We start from the raw sequence: 27403 nt of genomic DNA on the forward strand, positions 1-27403 counted from the left end.
TAGCTTCCAGGTCTCCTTTGAGCTCTTGGACCCCATCGGATGCAGACCCAGGAAGGCTTTATGGATTCTGCCTCCATCTCTGAGTTTAGATGTATGTAATGGTGCTGCTATGTTTGGAAGCTCTTGATTTCTTGGTGTCCTCCATCCCCTCTGGCTCTTACAATCTTTCTGTCTCCTCTTCCACGGAGTTCCCTGAGCCCTATGAGGAGGAGTTTGATAAAGACATTACGTTTAGGGCTGAGTGTTCCAAGGTCTCGCACTTTCTGCACACTGGCTGTGGGCCTGTGTATTTTTTTTTTTTCACATCTGCTGGAGGAGAAAGCTGCTCTGATGATGTCTGAGCCAGGTCTGGATCTGCTGCTCTGGCTTGCATTCCTCCAGGTTTTGGAGGAAGAACACATGGAGCCTTTTAAAAGAGAGCAACAGGCTTGAAGTTTCAAACTCAATCAGAAGCATTAAGTCTTTGTTTCATTTTCTTGACAGCCAAGCAAAAGGCCTTAGTGGGTGCTTATTGATGGAAGAGCTGGGTCTCCTTTGAGGGCCTCAGCTACACCCAGCATCCTGATCTTCCAAATCTATTTCCAGCCCCTAACGATTACTTTGCTGTCACCCCTGGAATTACGTATCAAAGAAAAATTCATTTGCTCCCCTGTTTCTTTAAAAGAACTGTTAATGATATTAAAACATACGTATATAAATAGGCCAATACCAGAGAGATATATGAAGAGGAATATTTAATTAATTCCCCCCTCCTCCAAGGAAAAATTCTAGTCTTCAAAAGAAATAAGGTAAGAATCAGCAAGTCTAAAACAAAAGTGAGGTAACCACAATATAGTCTGGTCTGCCTTTTGTGTGTAAGAGGTCACGAATAACTCACTTAATTATCTCTGGGCCTCACCTTCAAATTACCAATCCTATAGGGTTTTTTACTCTGTGTTCTTATGAGGCTCTAGTGGCATAAAGTAAGAGACAGACACTAGACTGTGGACAGAACCGGACATAAAACAGGTCAGCATTAAGCATTAGGATGTCACTCTGGAATCAGAGTCTGGATTGGATCATCACTCTGCCCCATGCTCCCTGTAAATACCATCTCTGACACCTTCCATGTAACAAGAGAAGACAAAAGAACATGACTGCAGACTCTGAGCAGAGGAAATGAGAAAATCTGTGAAAAGCACTTGGCACTGTGTCTATTATTGACTGTCAGTCTATAACACTGTGGCCTCAATAAGAACTTTGTTAAGACCTTCTAATTTAAATAACTTGAAGCTTCATGGCACACCCCAAGCAGCACATGATTGACCATATCATATGTGTGTGTGTGTGTGTGTGTGTGTGTGTGTATCAGTATATCAGTATATACTATATGAATATATGGTATATATGCATATATATAGTACTGAAATACATAGAAAATTTTATTGAAAAGAGGTTATAGCTATTTTAACTATTACATCACACACTCTAAATCTCTTAAACAATGATCAGCATAGGAAAAAATCAGACCATCTTCCACACTGAAACTAAATGCTTGTCATTCAAAGCAAATACGAGGCAGAGCATCATGGGGTACACCTTCAATCTTAACACTTGGGGGGCTGAGGAAGGTAGATCTCTCTGAGTTTGAAGCCTGCCTTACCTACATAACAAGCTCCATGCTAGCCAACACTACTTAGTGAAAACAACAAAGTATGTGTGATTATTATTATTTTTTTGCCCCATGAGTGAAATTTGTCTTTCAACTGATTTCTATGTTCCCATTTATAATACAATATTCCCACAGTCTCCAACCCTTTGACTTCAGAAAGGTTCCACCTCTCTTGTGAAATCAATTCCTCGACTTGCATGGACATCCATAGAAAGCAAGGAGGCTATGCCCCTGTAACCTGCTGTTCATTTTTTGGTTAACTAACACCAGAGTGAAGGATTTTTCTGGTAGCTTCTTTTGACAGCTGTTGTAATTTGTGGTGGTGTTCTCATTACAGTGTGTCACACAGGAAGCCACAGAGGATTAGAGCAGACCCACTCATCCACATTTCATCCAGTCAGTAATCACAGCGCATCCAAATGGCATCCTTAAGTTATTTAGTTTCCCACTTGCCCTGTAGGACAACCCTAAGCTCGGTAAGAAACAGGAAGGCTACATGGTCTAAAATGTCATTATCTGCATCTTATTAGTTTTCATGATTTGACCCTTCAGAAATACCATGGTCCACAGCAAGATAAATATTGTTTGGGTCAAAAGTGTAGTATTGAAAAACCACAGAGAAACTTTAAAGGAAGATTAAGGAAGAAGACAAGCTAGCATGAGCCGGGGCCAGGGCAGAGCTCATGTAACTGGATCCATGCTGTACCTCCTTCACAACATTATAGAGCTGAATTTTTAAAAATCCATAAATCATGTGCTTTTCATCAAAACCTGAATTGGGGACGTACCTTTACTAAACCAACAGAAACTAAGTAAATATGTTTGTTAGCTACATACATCCAGGATGGAAAAACTATATCCAGAACTTTTTTTCTTGATTTATTTCTATTTCCTGCGTCATCATTGGCAGGATACACTAAAGAGTAGCCAGACCGTTTTAGAACGTTGAGCCTGCTCATCAATTAAAGACACTATCTGCAGTATTCCCATTTCGCCAATAGTACTCCTGTATCCCATGATGTCATTCTGTTTACTTCATGAAACATTTGACAAGGTTATGCATTGTTTTAATTTCCCCTTCTTGACATTCCGAATCGGTCCCTGGGTTCTACTTTAGATTCTCTGAATGTGTTTTCAACGTTTCTTTCCCACATTTCTCTCTTGACACCAAACCAGAAAAGATTATTCTTAGCCCTCTCTTCACTTTCACTCTCTGAGTGATCTCATTAACACTGATGGCTTTAGTCATTGTCTACCACTCCTAGGATCCAAGTGGTACTTTCTTACCCTAGCCTTTGCCCTGAACCTTATGCTTATTTTTCCAATGGTTGAACAATCTCCTATAGGGATGCTGTATCTTTTATGAATTCTACTATCAATTTGATTAATTTAAAACTGTATGAACTTATATTTCTTTAAGGATTGCTATTTTATTACTGTGAGATTATACACTTTATAAGTGTGTGTATGTGTTACCAAGAATACTGCTTTTTCTCTTCAAATGCTGTCTCTTCATATTTATATCCTAGATATTACAAACAATATGCTTCTATGATTGCTTAGATATTTCATTCTTGTTGCTGCTCACAGTGCCTTTTGTATGACTCTATCATGATATTTTTACACAGCAAATAACTATTAACTCATCTACCTGTGTATCCCAGTTGTACAGAGAAACACTGAGCACTTTTAATCTTGTATCACTACCCAGAACTGTGTCTGGCAGAAACGAAGAATTGAGTCAATATTTACAAATGGATACATTAACCAAGCAATTTGAAGGCTGACTTTATTAACCTCACCTTATTCAATATGACAATTCTTTAGACCAGATGGTACACAATTACAGCATTTTCCACTTAAACATCATTCTTGGAATTATAAAACACATCTCCCTAAAGCTTTATGGCTCAAGTTACATCATTACTAAATTTTTCAGGACTTGATCCAAGTGATAATTCATGATGTCACATGATTATCAATTATTACTTTTAGTAATCATTAAGTCTCTGACCCCTTACAACAAACTGTTTGCTCTCCCTAACATCCATGTTTCGAATGAAGAAGTTTAATTTACAGCCATAGCAGGATAAGGTACCTTTATGTCCCTTCCCACCTCATCCAGGACACAGGTGTTTACCGTGCTGCTTTTGACTGTAAGTGTCCTCAAAACTCTTCCTGAAATCCCAGTTTTAATACTCAAAAATTCATAGTTGTACAGTTTCTCTGTTACTTGGCTACTTATGTAATGAATTTTGGACAGTATTTAAAAATGTTTTGTAGATAGATAGATAGATAGATAGATAGATAGATAGATAGATAGATATGAGAATATCTGTCAATGTTTTACATCCTTAGAAATTTTTCCCAAATTTAATTTTTTGGTTTTAATTTCATTTCCCTGGAAATTTATTCATTCAATAAATATTGAGAAGAAGTGGCTATGAACAGATGTATACACAGAGAGGGGGGGGTATAGGAAATATACATAGGAACATAGAATAATAAAATATATAAAATAATAAAATAAGTAAGTTAAACAAGAAGACATGATATCACTGAGTTAGGGAGAAAGAGAAAAAGCATGTTCACATTATGAAAGCCAGTGGTGCTGATGCAGGGGTCAGATGGTGCGTTTATAGTGTGCATGGATTGGATGGGAAAGACAGAGATGACAGATTGTGGAGCTTCTTATAGGTGATAGAATTTGACTCTACTCAAAGAACAGAAGGAAATGAAAGATACCAAGAAGTCTGTTCTTATTTGTTCAAAGGGAATTGTTGGCTACAGATTTGAGAATAGTTTACAGAACATCAAAGTGGAAAATATGAAATCCAAAGAGCACTGTAAGAATCCAGGCAAGAATAGGTGGTGGCTTGGTGTAGGGTTGAAGAGAAAGTAATGAGAGGCCATTGGCTCCTGAATGGTCTTTGACGATGAATGTCACTTTGTTCCACAGACTGAATGTAAAATACAATAATATAATACCAAATTTCTCCCCTGAACATCTCTAATGGCATCCTCAAATTTACACAACATTACTGAATCATTTTTAAACGTTTCACTTGTTTCTACGAACAGGTTGCAATGTTCTATCTTTCCCAAATCTGAAAGGGCAATCTCTCCCTCCTTCTGCTGACCACTGGCCTTAACATTTCTCACTACTTCTTCCCTAGAACTTACTGTGATCTTTGTGTGCTCTCTTCAATCTCTCCAATGTTTCTCATCTTTAATCTATCTTCCTCAAGGCTAGAAGAACAGTATCTTCAAACCGCATGCTTGTGTCTCTCCTCTGATGAAAATCTTCCTTAGAGAACCATTACTGTCCAACAAGACCAATATTCATACCTCTTCGACTTCACCATCCAAAAATCCCTGATACATAAAATGATCCTCAAATCTGGCATGCCTATCTTGCTTTAATATAATCTACTTCAGCCTTACAAGCTTGAAAATACACTTTTACCACAGCACTGTGTATCAACAACTTCTTCATAAGAACAGTCAGGACTCAAGTGCAGCTTCTGCCATGACCATCTACCATTCTATCCACTGAACAGGAAAGTCTCTCAAGCCTTCATACTCCTGATACAGAAAAAACGTGCCATGCCCAAGTATATCTTATGCCTCTCTAAGCTTTCTTTACCTTGTCTAGGCTTACATTTGACCAGTCCATAAAATGACTTTATTCTTAGGCCATAACAATATATAACTCTATAGCTATCATGTAGAGAAGTCATCCCACTGAGAGAAAAAGCAGATAGGTTTTTCTTATTCCTCGTTTTTGGTGATATCTGGACCACTTATCCGCAGACATATTACTTAACAAAGTCTGTCCTGTAGACTACCCTCCCATTCTGCCTCCTCTTATGTATATGTTGCCCTCCCCCTCACCTGCCCTTTCAGTCATAAATCCATGTCCTGTCATCACCCTGCCAACCTCCCATCATGACCAGTGCCTTTTGTGTCTGTTAACGACACTGAAACTAAAACTACATCCTCACTTCTAGCCTGGTGTTTCACCCAATTTCTTCAAATCTCCATATCACTCATATACCAAACAACATTCCCCATACTGACTTCACTAATCTCAGCTCTCTCCAATGATCCTTTTTTGTCTGGTCCGACTGTTATTATATTTGGTCTGCATAACATATTTAGGTTAGAGTTTCTCTTTTCCAGATTTATGTTCTATATCATGAGTAATAAATACTGTATTGCCATATTCACTAATTTAGTTCCTTGACAATTTGATTATGGAGATATAGATAAAATAGATTTAGATTACTCTCTCCCTTTACCAACACGTATCTTCTTCTCTTCCTTCTGACATGGTCGCATCCCGACCAGTCCATTTCCCAGATTCATGAATTTAGGGTTAGTTTGTGACTCATTTGTGACTCAGGGTCAAATGTATGACCATGGTATTGAAACTTCCCATTTAAGTCTGTTGGGAATACAACTGAAGGCAATGACCCCCTTCTTCCTGAATCAGTAACAAATAGCTTATTAATGGCAATTAGGGCCCCTGAAGCCCTTCTCCATCTATACCTGGTTGTTAGTAGGCCCGTTTTATGCAGACTTGCCATGCACATCTATAATCTAGAAGCACATCTACAGTTGCTAGAAGTCTGTGACCACAATGGATGTGTCAGCTTAGAAAACAATGCTGCGTTTGTGGCCTCTATTTCCTCAGCTATAAAATCAATTCCCCCTTTATCTCTGCAAATGAATCTCAAATGGCCCTGTGAACTGCAAGCATCTTCTTTCCATTCATCCTAGCTGTGGCTGAAGGACTATAATGTCATCCCCTACACACACACACACACACACACACACACACTCAGAGGGAGAGAGAGAGAGAGAGAGAGGGAGGGAGAGAGAGAGAGAATTGGGTTATAAACCAATATAGATATTCTTAGCTAACAAATCCCTACTCAGGAATTACAGATTTTTCCACTTTGGGATTTCATCACCCAATGTCTATACTCAGCCAGAGAGAAGATCCCTTCTTCTACTTCTTCTTCTTTTTTTTTTTTTTTGAGACAGGGTTTCTCTGTGTAGCCCTGGCTGTCCTGGAACTCTGTAGACCAGGCTGGCCTTGAACTCAGAAATCTGCCTGAGTGCTGGCATTAAAGGCGTGCGCCACCACCGCCCAGCAGATCCCTACTTCTTAAGCCCTAAGCACATGAGCAACAACTTGACACATATGGAATCATTCAAATTTCCCCGGCACAAAAATCAATCCCATCATCTTAAATAACCAAAAGAAGATGGGAAAATTCGTCTAGCTATATGACCAGAGAGAGAAGAAAATGGATTTTAGTAAATGCATAGCCTTCTCTGCAATGTTTGCCTTACAAGAGCTGGACTCCGCTCCTTGCCTGAAGGCATAGTTTTACAAGAATTAATTTTCAAACCTAACCTGAGTGTCAGGTTCCTCACAACATGATGCCCTGGAGTTTGGATGGTCTAAATTGCCTGGAGTACTCCACCTTATGGCGTTCTCTACTAACGTTGAAATCCAACCTCTAAACTTTTGTAACAGGTTTATCATACAAACAGAGGGCTTCACTACCATCCAGTCTTTGACAATTTGAAGTTGTCACGTAACATCACAGGATACTTGAGACAGCACAGATCTGCTTACTGTTGCTAGGAGGAGCACTGGTGCATTGACTATCACCTGCAGCCAATTAACCAGACCACTTCATTTCCAAGCTCATCACTGTGGTGGCTTTGGCACTCAGTAACACCAAGTGAGACCAAATGCACCCAAATTAGCCGCACACTGGTATCTTGACTTGGAGCAAGATGACAGATATACTCAGGTTGGCATAGCCATGGCTTTATTATTTCCATTCAACTAAATAGAGAAACCCTGTCCAAATCTCAAAGACAGATTATCTCAACTCTTAAGGCACTTCAGAAATCTGCTTTTCTTTTGAGAACAAAAGAACCAATCCCCACTAGCTGTCACTTGTAAAGAGGAACTACTTGTAAAGGCACACACATTTAAGTAAGAGATGTGTCCAAACCTACAAACCTGTCAAGCTGTCAATGTTCTCCGCCTTACACCATTTCCCCACTTGAAGCATCAAACCCAGAATGTATTCAATACAATGGAAGTTAAACAGAAGTATTCTGAAGGTAAAGTGACATGCATCCATCGACACTATCAGTCAATTGAATGAGCAAAGTTACAGGTCTGTAAGTATGAGGCTGCCACTCAGAGTGACATCTGGCCTTTGGCTCATTGGACAGTCTATACATATAATAACTCTACCAGTCTTCAGGAAGAGCAGACAGTGGTAACAACTATTGCCTACATCCCAAGCAGCCAGGAAACTCCAGTGTCGATCTGTGTGGTTTGCAATCCTGATGGCATCTCGAGTGAAAGTGGGGTGTAAAAACAATTAAAAGCCGAGGAGATAAGAGATAACGCATCGTGATTTCGTAGATTCCTGGGACGGTCTCCATCGTTGCTTGGTGAAAGTCGAGAGTGAAGAACTGAGGTGATGCTGGTCTTGGGGTGACACACACCGAATCCCAGCACTTGGCAAGCAGAAGCATGAGGTCACTCTGAGCCGCAGAGCAGAATTTTATCCAAGGAGATGAGAAAAGATCCAATGTGGTTTCCATGACCACACAACTCAGATGAAAATGTTCGTCTCTCGGCTCTAAAACATCTTAGCATGAGGGCTGGGCAGATGGCACCGAAGGTAAAATGTTTGCAATGTAGTCAGGAAGACTTGACTTCAGACCCTAGCTGGTGCCATGCAGAAGCCTGCTGCGGCAGCACCTGCCTGCAACCCCAGAACACTAGAACAGAGACAATTGGATCCCAGGGCCTTGCTCAAGGCCAACCAGCCTAACTAAACTGGCAAGCTCCAGGTTAAGTAAGTCTCTGAAAAGTAAGTTGGAGAATGGTAGAAAAAGATATTTAAAAAAATCAACTTCTGGTCTCCATGTCCACACTGAGGGGAAAACACACACACACACACACACACACACACACACACACACTTTTAAAAAATTATCACTGCCGAAGCCAATTTGTATGCATACATGTGTGCCATATATTTGAAATCTGCCTTGTAAGTAAACTGAAATTCACTCCTAAAACACAGCTAGAATGAAGTAACGCATGCTACTAAGACTCCCAAGGTGGCAATTAGCAATAAAGGACCAAGAGCACCAAGCTTAATTCATAGAGGATGATAAATCATCTGTTTATTCAACAAGTGTTTATTGGATGTCTGCCATGTCACTCTGAAATATTTTTTCCCCACCAATGACTGCTGTGCACTATTCTAGAAAGTTCACAGTAGCTACAAAAATCACTTCCCGATAGAGCTTACATGTTTCAGCAGGGAAAGCAGGTAACAAAAACAAATAAATAATAAAATTATGGGCAATTAGTACGTGGTAAATGCTCTACAGAAGTGTAATGGAGTCTTTTATTGGTCCAGGTTAACTTGATATAGGAATTGCAGGGCTGCGGGGGTGGGAGGTGTATTTATAAATAGGGTGGTCAGGGCCTGGAGAGATGGCTCAGTGGTTAAGAACATTTCCTGTTCTTGCAGAGAATAGAGGCTCAGTTCCTAGCCCCTGCACGGAGGTCTGGCTCCTTCCTCGGGCCACTTCAGACATCAAGTAGTGGCCTCTTATGACTTCCACGGGCATCAGTTACACACACAGTACATATATGTACACACAGACAAAATATTTATACATGTAAAGTAAAACTAAATTAAATTAAAATAGATCAATAAAATAAGGTGACCAAAGATTTTAAAGAAGGTAAGTTTCCAACCAATGGGAGCATACTATTGGAGGGAGAAGGATGAGCTACTGTAGATGCTCTGAGAACAGTGTGCCCCTCTGAACTTAAGAGAGAGATGGGAAGTATCACACAGTATGTGTGCAAAATAGGGGAGTCAGAGAAGCCAAGAAGGAAAGTGGTCAAGATTATCCAGAGTTTTACTGCCAACTCTTTTATTATTTATTTATTTATTTATTTATTTATTTTGAGCCACAGAAAGTGGGAGCCACCAGACATGAAGAGGATCTCACTTGACTTTGAGTTTCCCACTCTAAGCACTGTGTTCACAAAAGACAGGTATACCATAGTGAGAGAAATAAAACCAGTTACAAGTTGATCGCAAGAATGAAGCTTACAGGCCTGGTAAAACTGTTTAATGGCTAAGAACACTCTTCAGGGTGCCCATGTTTGATCCCCAACTCCTACATCAGGTGGGGCAGCTCACAACTTCCTGTAGTTTCAGTCCCTGGGTGTCTTGGTTGCTTTTCTGGGAAGGGACACCATGTCTAAGGCAGCTTATAAAGGAAAGCATTTAACTGGGGGTTTAATTGGGGGCTTGCTTAGAATTTTAGAGGGTGTGAGTATGACTATTATAATGGGGAATATGACATCAGGCAGGCAGGCATGGCTCTGGAAAAGTAGCTGGGAGTTTACAAACCAGGAGGGGGAGGGGACTGTACCTAGCATGGCTTTTGAAACTGCCCCAGTGACACACCTCCTTCAAGAAGGCCACATCTCTTCCAATCAGAGCCACACCTACTAATCCTTCCCTAACTGCTCCACAAACTAGGGACAAAGTATTCAAACATAAGAGTCTGTTGGGATCATTCAAACCACCACACTGGGCATCTGTACCTACTTCTGGTCTCTGTAGGCATATGCATACAGGTGCCACTCACGGGGTGGCATACACCCACTTGCAAAATACAGTTTTTAATTTGATTTATAAAGCTTGCAACTAGATTGAAGCAGGGGAACGAGTGAGAACTTGATCTTACTTTGAACACCAAGCCAAAAGGAATTCTCAAAGGAATGACAAAAAGCACAACGAAAAGGAAGAGGAATAATTTAAGACTGTGAAGGTTTTACTCATTTGGGCTTTGTTTGTTTAGCATGTGAAGACAGGCAAAAGAGCAGGTACACCATAATTTAGGAGAAAGCCTACGTGTTCTGTTATTAGCATGATTAGTTTAATATGTCTATTAAATATCTAAGTGGAGATGTTAATAGGCAATTGAATATATGAATCTATAATTGAGTTCCAGTTTGGAGATATAAATTTGTGAGTAGACAATGTAAATGTGATAATAAAAAGAGATCCCAAGAGAGTGAGTACAGATAGAGATCCAAGAATTCATTCCTTGACAACTTAATATGAAGAGGACCAGAAAATGAACAGAATCTAGGATGGAAGATTAAAACAAATGCTCAGTTTAATGGGAGGGATACCAGAAACAGATTGAAAACTGGATTTAGAAAGGGAGGATTATCAACATGCCCAATACTGTTGGTAACTGTTGCCTGATGGAGTGTGTTATTGCCACCAAAGTACTTACTATATATACAACATGACCTAATTAAAGCTGACCATAGCAATCAGAAAGAGAAATGTTTCTACTATCAATAATAACATTGTTACATCATCTACTTGATCTGCATTGGGCATGTCTTCACCATAATCACATTGACTACTCTGAAAGTTCCCCTCTGTTGCAAAAAGATTCTCCAACTCTGAGAACATCTGTGCTTTTCCTGAGCTCATGAATCTCTTTAAGGGCAACTGGGACACAGAGCAGGCCAAAACTACACCCTGTGGTTCCAGCCATGATTCTACAGTAAGGACAGCTCAGCGCATCACAATCTTCCTCTGAATTTCCAGTTTGTTTGTTTGTTGTTTGTTTGTTTGTTTTTAACAAGATGCATAGTTTTATTTTTCTATACACCTGTAAAGAAATCAGGACCAACATTTTAAAATAAAAATGAAGAAAAATCACCTGTGGAAAACATGATATTGGAATGGGGACAGGGTTGCTGAGCGGGGTCAATACATTAGCCCTGAGAAGCTACAGCATCTCTGATTGCTCCAAGAAATGAAAATACAGAGAGGAAAAAGAAAACAAAGGATGGCAATTTACTGAGGAAGTGGATGCCAAAGCAGACTATGAAGTGGAACTGGGGGCCGTGGAGTGGGTCTGGGTGGAGAGAGGGGCGCCCATTGGTAGCCATAGCGAAGGGATCTTGGAGGACCAGTGTATCCATGAGAGGGCATCAATGGAGGAGGCCCCTGCATGCTGTGTGGAGGCATGGGACCTGAGTGACCCATGGAAGATCCAAGAGGAGGCACTTGGGCGAGGTGGGGAGCATTGCTCTTGGAGGAGGCTCAGGATGAGGCATTCCAGGAGGTAGCCGAGGAAGTGGCTGTCCCCAGAGCCTGGAGCCTCAGCCGGTTTTTTAAGGGTTTTATTAACTTGGGCAAAGATCGCATGCATGTAAAAGACAAAGAAAAATAAAACAGGCCTACCTAACAATAAAGCCTTTTAAAACAAAGCTTTCTTATAAGAAGCACTGCAAAGGTTTTAATAAATCACCGCTGAAATTAACCAGACTCAAAGACTCTTAAAATTAACCTATTTGTCTCCTGAACACAGAAGGTAAGCTTCGTGAACCATTTTCTACACGATGTTACAATCAAAGAAGAAATAGTCCAAGTCTGGACACTTTGATGAGAAGCATAGTTAGTGACCCATTCTTTCTTAGGAATAAATTCTAAGGGTGCCAGGATACAGCACGTGTACCATTTGCTACTTAATACTCCTCTTAATTAACAACTCTGGCGGTCAGATAAACTTTGATAAATAAAATGTAATGTCTCGTTTGTGAAACAGAATACCAGTTAAAAGCTGGATGTGTGCGCCAGCTGGAATCACCCCCGTCCTACTGAGCGATATTAGCTACTTATTACCTCACTTGTCCCGCTTATAAAATACAGTGACAGAGTTTCACCCCCGCCCCCAGCCCTGTAGCCGACTGCTTGCAGATGCCTCCCCTCTAGCCTTTCCTCTTCCTTCCCTCTCCTCCCCACCCTCTGCCTACCCTGCCACCCTGGGGACTCCACAGAACATGAACCTGGACCCAACCTTCCCCGGCTCCTGCTGACCTTCTCAGCTCTCCCTACTAATTCGGTTCCATCGCTTTGTGTCAGCCTTCCTTACTTAGAGGTGCTTTATACCTGAGACTCCCAAACTGGGACTCGGGTGGGCAAATTTCACTCTCCTTCCTATCCTCCATTACAGGTGCCCCTCCTCCCGCCCTACTTCCATTCCCTAGGGACTCTATAGAACTTAGCTGCATTCCCCACTTTCTTCTTTCGTGGGGACCAGTCCTCTGTTCCCTGCTTTGCATTAGCCTCCTACCCCTACAAGCACTTTCTATTTAGGACACCCTGCACAGTCTGGCTCTCAGATTGACAATATTCGCTCTCCTTCCCATCTAGCCTACCATTGCGTTCTCTCCAGCTTCATCCCACCTCAGCAGCCGACGGTATGCAGGAGCTTCTCTCCTCCCATTCTACCTCCATGGCCACTGGTTGTTCCAAGCAGAAAGGGTTTCTAGGTATTAATGGCGAATGCAGGGGGATTGAAATAGATGGCTAAGAGAGGGTCAATGCAAAGAGAAAAGCTGGGCTTACAACAAGCCTCACAAATGATGCGAGATGAAAGGAGGAATCTCAGGTACTGGAGATGGAAGGAAGAAAGAAAGAAAGAAAGAAAGAAAGAAAGAAAGAAAGAAAGAAAGAAAGAAAGAAAGAAAGAAAGAAAGAAAGAAAGAAAGAAAGAGNGAGAAAGGGAGGAAGGAAGGAAGGAAGGAAGGAAGGAAGGAAGGAAGGAAGGAAGGAAGGAAGGAAGGAAGGAAGGAAGGAAGGAACATTGTCCTGCCATGTTCAGGTCCCACGTTCTGGCGCCACCTGAGTGCTACAGCACGCAGCCACACTCGAACTGGGTTCTCCTGAAAGGCGGGCTGGGGCTGAAAGAGATTAGACTGCGAACAGGGAAGGAGGCTAAGACAACATAGTTGATCAAAGCCCACAAGTTTACTGAGATTCTGAGCTTATATAGAGGAAGGAGGCCCATCCCCCACCAGTTCGTTCTTGATGCCCTTCGCCCGCTGAAGGTAATCTGCAGGATGCTGTCTCCAGAAGATCTCAAGGGTCTCAGCAGGTAGTGATAATGTTTTGGAGGAAAGCAGTGGCAGGTGTAGACAATAGAACCTGCTTTGTAAATCGGAAGGTTCCACCCCAGGTGGTTCCGTGCTTAGTGGCAACAAGGTCTGAATCAGCCTGCTTCAAGGCTGGGGGAGGCAACACATTGGATCTTATAGAAGAGAAGGTGGGAAATAGTCTCAAACTCATTGACATAGAAAATCTTTCTAAACAAGACACCCAGAGAACTAGCACTTAGAAAAATAATTAGCAAATAAGACCTCATGAGCTGAAAATCTATGTGGCAAAGGACACCGTGACTCAGACACAGCAGCGGGCTGCAGAGTGGAAAAGATATTTACCAATTATATACCTGATAGATATATTAATAATGTATTAATTCGCTATATTCAATTAGGTATAAGCATATCCATGTAATTAATTAAAATGTAATTGATTTAATAAATAATCATGTGATTGATATATTAGTATATCAATATTAATATCTAAACTATGCAAAGAACTAAAGCAACTGGACATCCAGAAAACAAATAACCCGATTTAAAAACAGGTCATAGAACTGAACAGGAAACTCTCAAAAGAAGAAACATAAGCGGTTGAGAATCACTTTTGGAAATATTTAACATTCTTAACTATCGGGGAAGTGCAAACCAAAAGGGCTTTGATAGCTCATCTTACACCAAACAGAATAACCAGGGTCAAAAAATATAAGTGACATCTCGAGCTCTTGAGGATGTAGGATAAGGGGAGCACTCACTCATTGCTGGTGGGACTGCATATGGTGGTCCCCCACGAAGCAGAAACTAGATCTACCTCAAGATCAAGCTATTCCAGTCTTGGGTGTACACCCAAAGGTCTTTACATCCTACTACAGAGACAGTGCTCAACCGTGTTTATTGCTGTTCTAGACATAACAGCCAGAAATTGGAAATAGCCTAGATGCCCATCAAAAGATGAATGGACAATAAGAATGTGGCTTATTTACACAATATGATAGTGTTTAATAAAAAAAATATGAGATTCATAGGTAATAGATGGAGGGCCATTTGAGGGGTCATACAGAAACTTAAAATCATAGAAGCTTCTTTTTTTTAATTGGTTATTTTATTTACATTTCAAACGCTGTCCCTCTTCCAGTCTTCTCTCCTCAACCCCCCCATCACCCCTGCCCTTTGCCTCTAAGAGGGTACTCCCACCCACCTACCTACCCATCCCTGCCTCACCTCTCTAGCCTCCCCAGGACCAAGGGCCTCCCCCTCACTGATGCCAGATAAGACAATCCAGATGTAGCTGAAGCCATGGACCCATCCATGTATCCTCTTTGGCTGGTGGTTTCTTCAAATTGATACTTGAACAAAATCTAAACGAAATCACCAAATAGTGAGGAAAAACAAATGCCCATCTAGATATATCTCTCTGTCAAGTGACAACTTTAGTGCCAGAAGTGCATTATATCTAATAGAGCTGTTGGCTGAAGCAACCAAAATAGATGTACCCAGGGATGAGATATACGGACCACAACAGTGGCCAGCCGAGCTCGATATACATAAGGGTATGTCCTAGTTAAGGTTACCTTGCTGTGATGAAATGCCATGGGCGAAAAGAAGTTGGGGAGGAAAGCGTTTATTTGACTTAAATTTCCACATTGCTGTCCACCATTGAAGGAAGTTGAGACAGGAACTCACACAGGGCAGGAACCTGGAGGCAGGAGCTGATGCAGAGGTCATGGAGGGGTGCTGCCTACTGGCTTGTTCTCAGGGCTTGCTCAGCCTGCTTTCTTATGGAATTCATGACAACCAGCCCAGGGATGGCACCGCCCATAAAGGCTGGGCCCTCCCTTCTCAATCACTAATTAAGAAAAGGGCCTACAGCTGTATCTTATGGAATCCTTTTCTCAAACGAAGCAGGATCCTTTCAGGTGTATCAAGTTCACGTAAAACTATACAGCACAATAATTCCTAATGACATTCTACTATGTCTGTAAATCAGTGCCTTGCTCACTTATCTTCTTCTTGTAGTAGATAGTAACCAAAGCAGAGGCTGACAACTGGATAAGGTACAGAGAGTGAGAGTTTGGAACACTCATCCCTAATAGAACTCATCAAATTCCTCCCCTTGGGTCTTAAGGAGCTATCCAGAAGAGGAGGGAGAAAGATCCTAAGAACCACTGGGAATGCATGACACTAAGAAACAGGGTCTTCTAAAGTGTGGAGCAGAGACTGAAGGAATGACCATCCAGAGACTGCCCCACCTGGGGATCCATCCCATATACAACCACCAAACCCAGACACTATTGCAGATGCCAACAAGAGCTTTGCTGACAGGACCCCGATATAGCTGTCTCCTGAGAGGCTCTGCCAGTGCCTGGCAAATATAGAAGTGGATGCTCACAATCATCCATTGGATGGAGCACGGGGTTCCCCGATGAAGGAGCTAGAGAAAGTATCCAAGGAGCTGAAGGGGTTTGCAGCCCTATAGGAGGAACAACAGTACGGACTAACCAGTACCCCCAGAGCTCCTGTCTCTAGCTGCATATGTAGCAGAAGATGGCCTAGTCGGCCATCAATGGGAAGAGAGGCCCCTTGGTCTTGCAAACTTTATATGCCCCAGTAGAAGGGAACGCCAGGGCCAAGAAGTGGGAGTGAGTGGGTAGGGGAGCGGGGGGGGGGGGGTATAGGGGACATTCGGGATAGCATTTGAAATGTAAATGAAGAAAATATCTAATAAAAATTGAAAAAAACATTAAAAAAAAGAGCCCTGCCTCATAGTAGATGGCCAACACAGGAAAATACAATATTTAGTGGAGGGGGTGGTGTCCTATACTGTTTTGGTTGGTTTTGGTTTTTGTTTGTTTGTTTGTATGTTTTTTAAAGGCACTGGCCTTTTGCTTGTAGCTCATGGTTTCTGATTTTCTGTTTTTAATGGGGTTTGTGCCTGTCTGCCTGTGTATCTGTCTGTCTGCCTGTGTATCTGTCTGTCTGCCTGTGTATCTGTCTGTTGTTAAACTTTTTCTTTGTTGCTGGCTTTCTTTTTTTATTTTGGTTTGTGGATTTGTTTTATTGCCTGTTTGTTTGCTAAATCGAGGGAGAAGGGTGGAGTTGGATGAGTGAGGAGGTGGGAAGGATCTGGGAGGAGATGGGGGAGGGGAAACTGATCAGAATATACTCCGTGGAAAACTTTATTCTTAATAAAAAGATACAATAACATTAATAGATCACTCTAGTATTATCACATGAATCAAATATATTGAAAGGTTAAATGTATAAGCATTTGGGACAGTGTTATACACATGACAAATGTACAGTATATATTCACTATTATATTCTTTTGAATACTGAACACTTTCCACAAATATCCATTGTCACTGCACGGGCATTATACATATCTTCTAACTTTAGCGTATCTGCTGTTTAATTGATCACTTGGCTATTGACACTTGTGACTGTATCCACTTATATTTTGACAATGTTCTTAAAGACTAAAATGACTTCTATGCATGCACCCCAATAACTCCTCTTATTCCCGTTATGATACCTCACACCAAGTTTTGTTCTCTTTGCTTTGCTGATTTTTACAGCATGAGTCATCTCTCAAGCTCCATGACCCTCAAAGCTGCTGTTAGCAAGTCCAGGGGCAACCCTTGTCATGTTTCCAATGGGTTGTCAATCCCGTTCCAGTCTCTGTCTCTGGTAATATTAATATCAGCTAGATTGTGTACTCAGAAGAAAACATGGGAATAAGTATTTCCTGGTGTGTGACCATATCTGACTGTGGATTTCTAACGTAGGGTATATTTCTTTGGAATTTTTACATGGCTCCGGAACATTTTAGTCCCTCGTGGTCTGGTATTGATCTAAGGCTCCATAAACTACTTTTGTGATTCTGATTTGAAAGATCAGAGAAGACATATGCACTTAATGATTATACTCATGAAGGATGACAGACAAGAGGAGCCCCTTGCTAAAGCCACGGAGGCACCAGGAGGATTGTCTCTTGCTCTTTCTTACCTTTGTGAGCAACATGGTGACAAAAGTTCTTTATCACACCAACAAGACAATTAAACAAGAAGCAAAACACTGTGTGTGTGTGATTTTCATACCACTCCTGAAACAAACTAGAGGGTAAAGTGTCCAACACGCACCTACTCAGCTCTTCAACATTTGCAATCTGAGGACTTCAATTGCTGGGGATGAGAGTCCACGAGACTGAAGCACACATACACCAGGCCAGCTTCCATGGACATGCCTCATCTCAGGCCCAAAGTTTGGTTTTGTGTCCTGAGGCTTGACAGAGTTGCTTTCTTTTCCTTCAAGCAGAAATATTTGGCTCCGTGGTTTGGAAATTAAATCCTAGAGGCTCCCAAGAAATGGTGCGTCTAACACCTGGAGGACCAGGCTTTAATTTACTGCCCCCTGGTGGGTGGATCGGAGTTGCAGTTCATTTCATTCTGAGCCTGAAGAGCTAAGTCTTTTCTGTTCGTTGATGCATAGTTGTCGGTTCAAACCCTGAATCTCAGTTACTCTACATGGCATTTCCTGTTGAGCTTGGATCAGTAAGTGGCTGGAACGTCTGTAGACGCTCACTTAACTGGTGGCGCTTCCCTGCTCTGAGGCTATTTATCTTTGTTCCGTTTCAGTGGCATTTCTAACTACTTTTACAGACCTTTAGTCCAGTCCCTGGCATAATACCTCCGACTAATTTCTCAAGTTTCTAGGAGAGCTGGCTTCTACCTCTGGGCTCAAAACCGGTTTAATTCCCATCCCACAGTCGCAGCCAAGACCCTTGAGATTTGTTCTCATCTAGTGAGGGAAGGCAAGGGCCACAGACGAACCCAAGCATGCCTTTCAACTGACCTCTCATCCTTTTCCAAGAACCGCTCCAATTCCCTCTGCTCGGAGATGCCCACTAGCTTTGTTTTAAAAAAAGAAATCCTCAGCCTGTTGTTCGCAAGGGAACTTTTAAGGCTTCCTTCGTTGAACTTCAGCCATTAATCTCAAACCAACTAACAGAATACTGCAAACCCCAGCCTGGTAGCCCTAGATGGACCCCCACAAAGGACTGCTTCCTCACGTGCCAGAACAGCGCCCATCGTCCCAGCCAAGAAACTAAATCCATCCTAGAAACAACATGTCACCTGCAGGCTTTACTGTTAAAATAATAAAATAATAAAATAAAATAAAATAAAAAAGCAATCTTTAATTAATTATTGACGATCAGAGATGCAGGGAAGGATCTTACTTCCACAGACTACAAGGAAAATACTTTCTCCTCTCCTCTCTCCTTCTGACCTGCAGTCTCTTCCTCAGAAACCTCTCTCTCTCTAACCTGTCGACCTCAACTTCCACTTGGTGGACACTCAACTTTCTCGCTTTCTTGTTGGCATCTGTTGGCCTTCCCGCACTAAGAGGTGAGATCACCTGAAGGTGTGATCTCTTAAGTGATAAGAAAGCTAAGCCCATTCCGTCAGCTCCTATCCGGACACATGGCGATTGATTCGTAACCTAAGAATGTACTATAGACTCCAAGTTCAGCCTGGGAAATCTTACGTGACTATTAACACTGAGCCATTCCTCCTGTTCCAGTACGGCTCTAAATCCCATTCGAAACATCCACAGCTATTCTTCTCGGCTGCATTCCCTACCCATGTATATTTTATGGAATTATATACACGTCCTGTAAGGCCTTAAAAGGAACACCCCTATAAGTTCCTATTTTGTGAGATGACATCATGCACACTGAAGTACTGGTATAATACAGTCCTCCTTTTATTCATGTCTGCATAATCAGAAAGCATAGATGGTACTACCAAGTGAAAACTTCTAGCTTTGTTTAAGGTATTCAGAACAATGCGATGACTAATTTTTCGTAGGCGGTATCCACGCACGATAGCTAAAACATACCTAAATCCCATTTGGAATTTTCTATATTATATCATACATAATACAAGGCCGTCTGACCACCAGATCACTGAAGCATTATATAGATCTTGATGATGAGTTTTGTCACATGTTCCCCCCTGGCTTTCCCTTTTCAAGTCAGTGTTCTTGACTATCTCACTCCTCCCCTGCCTTTTGTCATCATGGTCTGTAAGAGCAGAGGTACAGGTCTCCACACAGGAGTCCCCCCACTCTTCAGCTCCCAAAGTGCAGATTCTGGGATTTTTGTCCAGAATTCTTTTCTCCGCCCACTCAACTATCACAGGAATCTTACTGAATACAGATATAAAGTCCACCCCTTGTTAAAATTTCACTTTATAAAGCATTCAGTCATTCATTTATCGCTAATCACCAGAAGTGTTCCACAAATATAAATTGTTTTCAGTCACTTCCTCTAGACAACACTTTCTGATTTTAACCTACAAAAATCGATTTGAGGTGATCCAAACAGGAGAAAGGACCATAACAAATAGTTGGCACAGATTTGCTGTCTAAATGAGAACAAGTTGAAAAGCTACTTTGGATCCATAAACCATATTAGGCTGGGGTGATTATATCTCACTTACTACATTTGTGTTCTAACAATACAGAACCTCTCTTTCCCTGTCGATATCTACAATGATATTTGTTCACTGAGAGTAGCAACTGCCCTCGATATTTGGGGGTGTCTATCCTGAGTGCTGCATTGATACATGCTCTCGAGAGAATCGCGTGGCCTTGAGGGTCAGTTTTCAAAGACCAATGCATCATGTCAGACTGCGCTGAGACCGGGGTCTGCGAAGAATGCTGAAGAGTTTGATGGATTATCACTGAAACCGAACTGTGCTGGAAAGTTATAAATCATCAACTTCCTTCAGGCTGAGACAGCACTGATTACTAGATAGATCATCAAAGTCACCAAGCTATCCTGGGTCCTGAATGGTACATTTTTAAAAGGCATCATCAAACAAAAATGTAAACAAGGCTAATACACGTTCCGGGGCATGAGAAGTTCGGGCACCACTCATCCCGGCTAAGTGATAAACAAATAATGAGTTACATGTAAATCAAGAGTGTTGTCAAAACACTGCCCTTTTAATCCCAGATAAATGATGAAGTTTATAGAAGGGGGTTTTTGAGGGTCATGGAAGATTGTTTAAACATACATGGAGAGAGGTTTAAGTGCTAATCCATTGCCGTTTGTGTATACTGCATTGCGATCGTCAGCCTTTGCGGCATAAAATTGCCTCATCGTTTTATAAATCTACAAACCGAGTCAAAACTCGTCCTTACTGGGAACAAATTTTTCACATTAAGCTTGAAAGCTTTAAACTCTCTCTTACATACACAGGCTGACACAGTTTTGAAACTCTGGGCTCAAGACATGAAGGAGTTTAAAGCACTTCATAACTTTCATGAGCGTCACCCTCTCTCCAGCACTCAAAGATCTAACGGTACAGAAATGCTTCCACATCAAGCTGTTTCACAAGATACTTTGTAAATGAATCTGGATTCTGCTGAAAGCTGTTACACATCTGCTTTGCCTTCCCAGGGAAGAACACAATATGTTGATGGTCTAAGTCCAAACCCATTTTGCAAGCAAGAAGGAAATGCAAAATGTTCAGCTAATTGCTAAGAGGAAATCCATATGTGTTATTTGCTTTCCACGAAAGGACAGGTCCTCTCCCTGTTTAATTGATGAAATGTTGCACACAAAACTGACAGTGATTAATACCATTCTGAGATGCCATTTTAAGAGCTGTGAGTGTAATACTTTAGAATATGTTCTTTGACATTTACGTCGCTATTTGCTGGGTATAAAATCTAGTTCTTGCCTTAAGCATTTATATTGGGGGAGAATGTTAAGTAATTTTAAATGGCAATATCTTCCAAAGGAACCAGTATTTAAGAAGCAAGTCACCGATTGCTTTTTGCCCCCAATTTCCTTGTTAAGAGCAAACAGTATGCTAAAAATTCACCTAGTAATATTTATCTAGCACCCAGAGGGTATCTTATGTAATTCCCCTTAATGATCTGTTTCCAGAGAGAGAGAGAGAGACTTGAGGCATGGATTCCAAATAATTATCAAAACCAGGGCACATTCAGGAAAATGAAAGAACCCACAGCACACTTTTCCATCCATGAGCCTCTCTCCACAGATGTAGCGTGTAACCAGGAAGTCTGTACTCCTTAGGGTCCGGAGACGACACATGATGGTTCTCCCATTTCCTTGTTTGATATAATCTTGGGAGGAGGTAGGGGTCAAGCCTGGGTTTTCCCTTGTAATTTCCAACACTCTTCAAAGAATTCACAGTTTATTACACTTAAGCTTCCTGTACTTTCCTGGCCTTAGCACAAGACTGCCATCCTGAATCACTTACATCTACAAAAAAAGGAAAAAAAAAGCATCCTCTCTCTTCCATCTGCTTTAAACATTATTCCTGATATCACAAATATCCAGGACACAGAGGGGGGGGGGAGAGGGAGGGAGAGGGAGAGGGAGGGGAGGGGGAGGGGGAGGGAGAGAATAAATTCAAATAGCTTTTGATAAGAAGGACCAGTATTCCCTGTGTCTCCCTTGGATTTGAAAACAGTCAACATCCATGCAAAGGTTTGGTTTTTTGTTTTGGGTTTTTTTTTTTTGTTTTTTTTTTTGTTTTTTGGTTTTTTTGTGGATAAGCAGATGGCTGCACTCAAAAGAGGCAGCAAGCTGACATTGGTACAGCCTCATGAAGGCAAAATTGCAAATATGATAAGTGGCCTTTGGCACTGGCGCTGGTGTCATAAACCCTGTGGTGCAGTTGCTCTATCTGAATGGGCCAACGCTTAACTAAAACACAGGTGAGAATGTAAGTCCAGAATTTCAAGACTAAGGAGTTGGAATTCAATATTTTTGTGTTGTTTCCCATCTTTTTAAGTGACGACGATTAAATCAAGTGAGGGGGAAAAAATCTACCCATTTAGTTTCATAATAAACGAACACATAGGTGAAGCAGATCTAGACTAAATGCCAAGAATTGGTATCCATGGCTTTGGCCAGGCATAAAAAAGATATGGGTTTCATTTTCTAACTATAGTTGGAACACAAGATTCATTATTATTTAAAAGTTTGGGGTTTGGTTTATTTATTTATTTATTTATTTAATGTAGAGATGTTCCCTTATAAGCATCACCTCTCGATAAAAAAGCCTATGGCCAATGAGCTGCGGCAAGAAATAGGAGGCAGGACACTGGCAGAAGGAGAGAGGATTCTGGGAAATAGTGCGAGATTAAAAGGAGACATGGAGAGAAAAGATTAAAAGGAGACAGAGCGAGGAGATGGACATAAACTGGCAGGTAGATAAACTCAGGGAAACGCTGAGAGAGAGGCAGGCTGGGGCTGTAAGACAGTTTCTTGCCAAATTCCCCACAAAACCTGAAATAAACTGATTCCTTTTTCACTGACCGACCACTTTGAACACTGGAGAAACTGAATCGTGAGATCCAGCCTAGATACACTCACACACAACCTGCAGATCAGTTCCTCTTCATCCAGTCATTGCTTCAACTCTCCAGAAGTTTTTCCAGAGAGGTAACAACTTCTAAAGAAAGAGAAAAAAAAAAAAAAAAAAACTTTAAGGGCTTTAAGGGTAAGGGTAATGCTAGTAAAAAATCAGAAAAGATGGTACAATGGCCCATTAAGCCCTTCAAGATTGGCGGAGCAGGAGACTCACGCATGAGCAATGAGAAGCAGCGACCTGGCTGAGACTTCAACAATGGAACAACTGCATAGGTGGATGGAATTCTGTGCTTTCATGGGCCACCAACCAACTGAAACTTCCTCCTCTTCCTGATGTCTGGGTAAGTATGATTGCTTAGGGAACACAATGTGCTTGTGTTTCCTGCCAGAACCTGCTTTACTGCAGTAATGTCTCTGATGCTCCCCATTCCATACACACACACACACACACACACACACACACACACACACACACACACAGGAGAGACAGAGACAGAGAGAGACAAAGAGGCAGAGAGACAGAGAGAGACAGAGACAGAGAGAGACAGAGATATGATGATTTCACCCTACACACATTATAAAGTTCGATGATTCAATGAAGGAGCAATCAGCTTTTCAAGAGTGAGAAAGAGTTCCCTGTGCTAGTTTGCAGCTCTATTCTAAAGACGCTGACCAAGGGAAAAAGTCAAACCCTCCATTCAAAACCCTTTCCCTACTAATGGAAGGGCCAATGTCTGCCAGTATCTTGTGGCAGCCCCTTCATGGTTTGTCTTTGGCAGATCAGTATCAAACCAAATAGTTATAGGCCAAGTTGGGTTTTTTTCTTTTCTCCTCTTTTCTTTTCTTTTCTTTCTTTCTTTTTTTTTTTTTTTTTTAATAGAGACCAAGAGCTTTGTGCCTGCTGGTGAAAACTTAAGCAGGCAATGTGGGTAATATGAGTATGACAAGCTGGCAGCCGCAGTCTTTTTGAAGTGAAGAGCAAACAAGTTGAGGATTTTTTTTTATAATGTAGGCTTTGTCCAGTAATGCAGCCAGAAGCTTTACCAATACAGCTGCTTCCAAAAAACTAAAACACATGGGAATGAAAGCATTGCAAACTTCAAGCAAACATGGTTCACAGTCAGGACCAGCATTCCCAACAGCTGAAGAGGCTATATGTATGCCCTGACACTAAAAATAGAGTAGAGGCTGAATTCTGAATGCCTCCCAGACAGACCAGAGGTAAATGATGCTGGACAATTACAAAGTGTAAAAAGAACAACTGAAAACTTTGTGATGAGCTACAGCCTCTCTGGGGGTAAAGTGTGGGGGTCAGTATGACAACTGACTTAGAGAGACCAGTCATGAATGTGATGCTTAAAATAAATGAATAAAAAACACAGATATGTCACATGAAATTCGTAGAGCCTATAATCCTCTAGTCCTTCTCTTGGTCACACACGCACATGCACACACAATGATTAAATTCATCATCAGTGTATGAAGGTTAAAAGCTGCCCTGCCCCATCTTCCATTGCTCTTCCCACCATCGTTTGTCCATAAAGTCCCCTTTCAAGGATGCATCGCCCAATCAATCACACACTAGGTTCAGCCAAGTTGAGTTTGAACCTTCAGTAGGCAGAGACGCCCTTTCATTTCCACTGAATTAAAAAGAAAATCATTCTATTTTAACACTAGATGACAAAGGGCACGAATGGGTAAATCAGTCCTTTCTTAGATGGTATCTTGTGAACACACACAAAGCCTAAAATTCCAGAGATGCTCTTAAGCTAAGAAAGTGGCCTGAGTTCTCCTGTGATGTGGGCCAATGTTCTCTATCACTAAAGAGAAAAGCCCTTCATTTGGGGTTTCCAGGGCTTGAAAATTCTTTAGTCTACTGGGCACCTAAATGATCCATGCTAAAGGGTTGGTAAATAAGGTGGGTGTGAAGGGTCATTTCAGCCCGAAGTACATCCTTCAACCTAGGATGTAATTTGTGTTCCTACATCTATATGATAGATTCCCCATTACAGTAATTACTATGAATTATAGATAAGCACTCTGTGTATAATGTTCTGCTCTCCATTTCCTACAAATCAAATTACCGAGGCTTATATTGGATTGTGGACATATTTAGAAAATCCTTTTATAGTTGTTTGTTAATTCCCCTTCTGCCAAAGGCTCCAAATCTCCTTTGACCAGATGGCCCGTGAGGGAGCACTCGCCCCAGAGAGGGATTGGTGCAGGGTGCAGGACTGACCAACCTCTAAAATCGCCAGTCTAGTGAGGAAAATAATCAATAGCTAACAAATCCATCCTGGCAGGGAAAATACTTAAAGTTCTCAGGGTTGTAAGCATGGGTCAGGTGCTCGGAAAAATAGAAGGTCCGCTCTGGGTTTTATTCCAAAGAGATAATTTTTAAAAAAGAAAGAAAAGAAAAAAGAAGAGAAAAAAAGAAAAAAAAAAGCTCACATTTACATAGCAACACCGCTAACCTGCATCTCATGCCATGAGTACTTCTGGCCCCAGGTGTTTGGTTAGGTAGATAAAGCTTGCCATTGTCAGTGGAGAAAGGTGTAGAGCCACAAACTCTATCTACACACTGCTCCTATCATGGAAAATGAATTCTAATGTATTCTAATAACTTCATTTGTTCATCAAGCCTGAATCTGGGTACCTTGGCAGTCACAGGTCACAATGATACCTTACATTTATGACTAAAGGCTCAATGTGTGCCAGTAATGTGTCATAGTTTCAAGGATACGGAATTACAAACACCAGCACTACAAAGGAAAAACCTGCTGGCTCCCACCCTGTCCTGTCTGTAATTACCACACTGCAGCCATAATGTATGACTGTCCAAATTTCTATCCTTTTTCCCCAGTATTATTTCATATGGGACAGCCAGTTGTGACAGGAAATACATGTTGCTGTGTTATTAGTGGCTAGTAAAAGATCCCTGTAATTTAAAAAAAAAAAATGATAACGTTTATTAATCCCTCAGTGTGTGCCGGGGCCTGTTGCATTTGATCATCTTAAGAATCTAATGAGGTTAGTGGTACTTATCACTCGCATATGACAGTTATGGAAATGTAGGCAAAGAAAGAGATGAGATGCTACTGAGAGGGTGAATCTGGAGTATTAACGTGATTGGATGGAGACGTGCCTAGATTCACAAAGCAAGGTCTTGAAAGCCTGTGAGGACATATCTAGAACAGATTAACTACAGGAAGGAGCCTACCCTGAGTGGGAACAGTTCCACCCAGTAGGCTGGGAACCAAGAAGAAAGCTCATGGGCACAAAGCACTCTTTCTCTCTCTCTCTGGCTTGGCCACTAAGAGGTGAGCAGCCATTGCCTCTAACATCACAGCCGCTTTCTTACACTGCTCTTAAAAGTGATGCAAACCCGGGGAATGTAGTTCTAGAGTTAACATACTTAATCCCTTCATAGAGTAGCTGACGTGCTATGGTGTATACATAAAATTTATCCAATTTTTTTTTCTCTAAACATCCTGTCCAGTAGCTCCCAATGGTCCAGTTTGAGTAGAAGGACTGGGTAGAAACTCACAGTGGCTACAAGGCTATGACTACTTGCTTCTTTTTGGCTGGAATACATCTGCTTTAGGCTTTTTTTGCATGCCATACTCAACCATAAATTTTTTTGCCAGAATAATTCCAAATGTTTTGAATACTTGGAAACACATTGATCTTAGAACACAGGTCATAAACTGCTGTGTCACGCCACAAACACAGCCTGAGAAAGTCATTGTTGGACCCCAAGGACCTGTTTCATTTTGCTTTCATTTAAATTGAACAACAGCGTTTAAAATCAGGGATCTTTTGCCCAAGGATTGGTACCCTTCGGCAAGGTTAGATGTGTAGGAAATGAAAGATCTCCCCCAACAGCCACTGCGCAACTAAATGCTTACATGGTCCATACGCACAGTAGCTCATCACTTGCTTGACTCGAACAAATACCTGAATTTGAAATCTCTGAGTATCTTTAATGTTTTTCTTAATACTATTTATTTCTACCTCTGGGTGGTAGACCTCTAAAAGCTTTGCTTTCTATGTATTTAGTGTTCACCAGAGATTTCTACCTATGTTTTCCCCTTTTCACCAGGTCATACCAACGTATGTATACACACCTATGAAAAATATCCATCACATGACTGAGGTCCAATGAGTGTTCTGTAGATTTGAAAATGGCTTTCCATATCATGCCACTCACAATTACTTGCATCTTATTAAATAATCTTTTTCTGGTATTTGTGTAAATGTGTGCATACATGTTTATGTGTACACGCACAAGCGT

Source organism: Mus pahari, chromosome 18 (assembly GCF_900095145.1).
Source record: "Mus pahari chromosome 18, PAHARI_EIJ_v1.1, whole genome shotgun sequence".
NCBI lineage: Eukaryota > Metazoa > Chordata > Mammalia > Rodentia > Muridae > Mus > Mus pahari.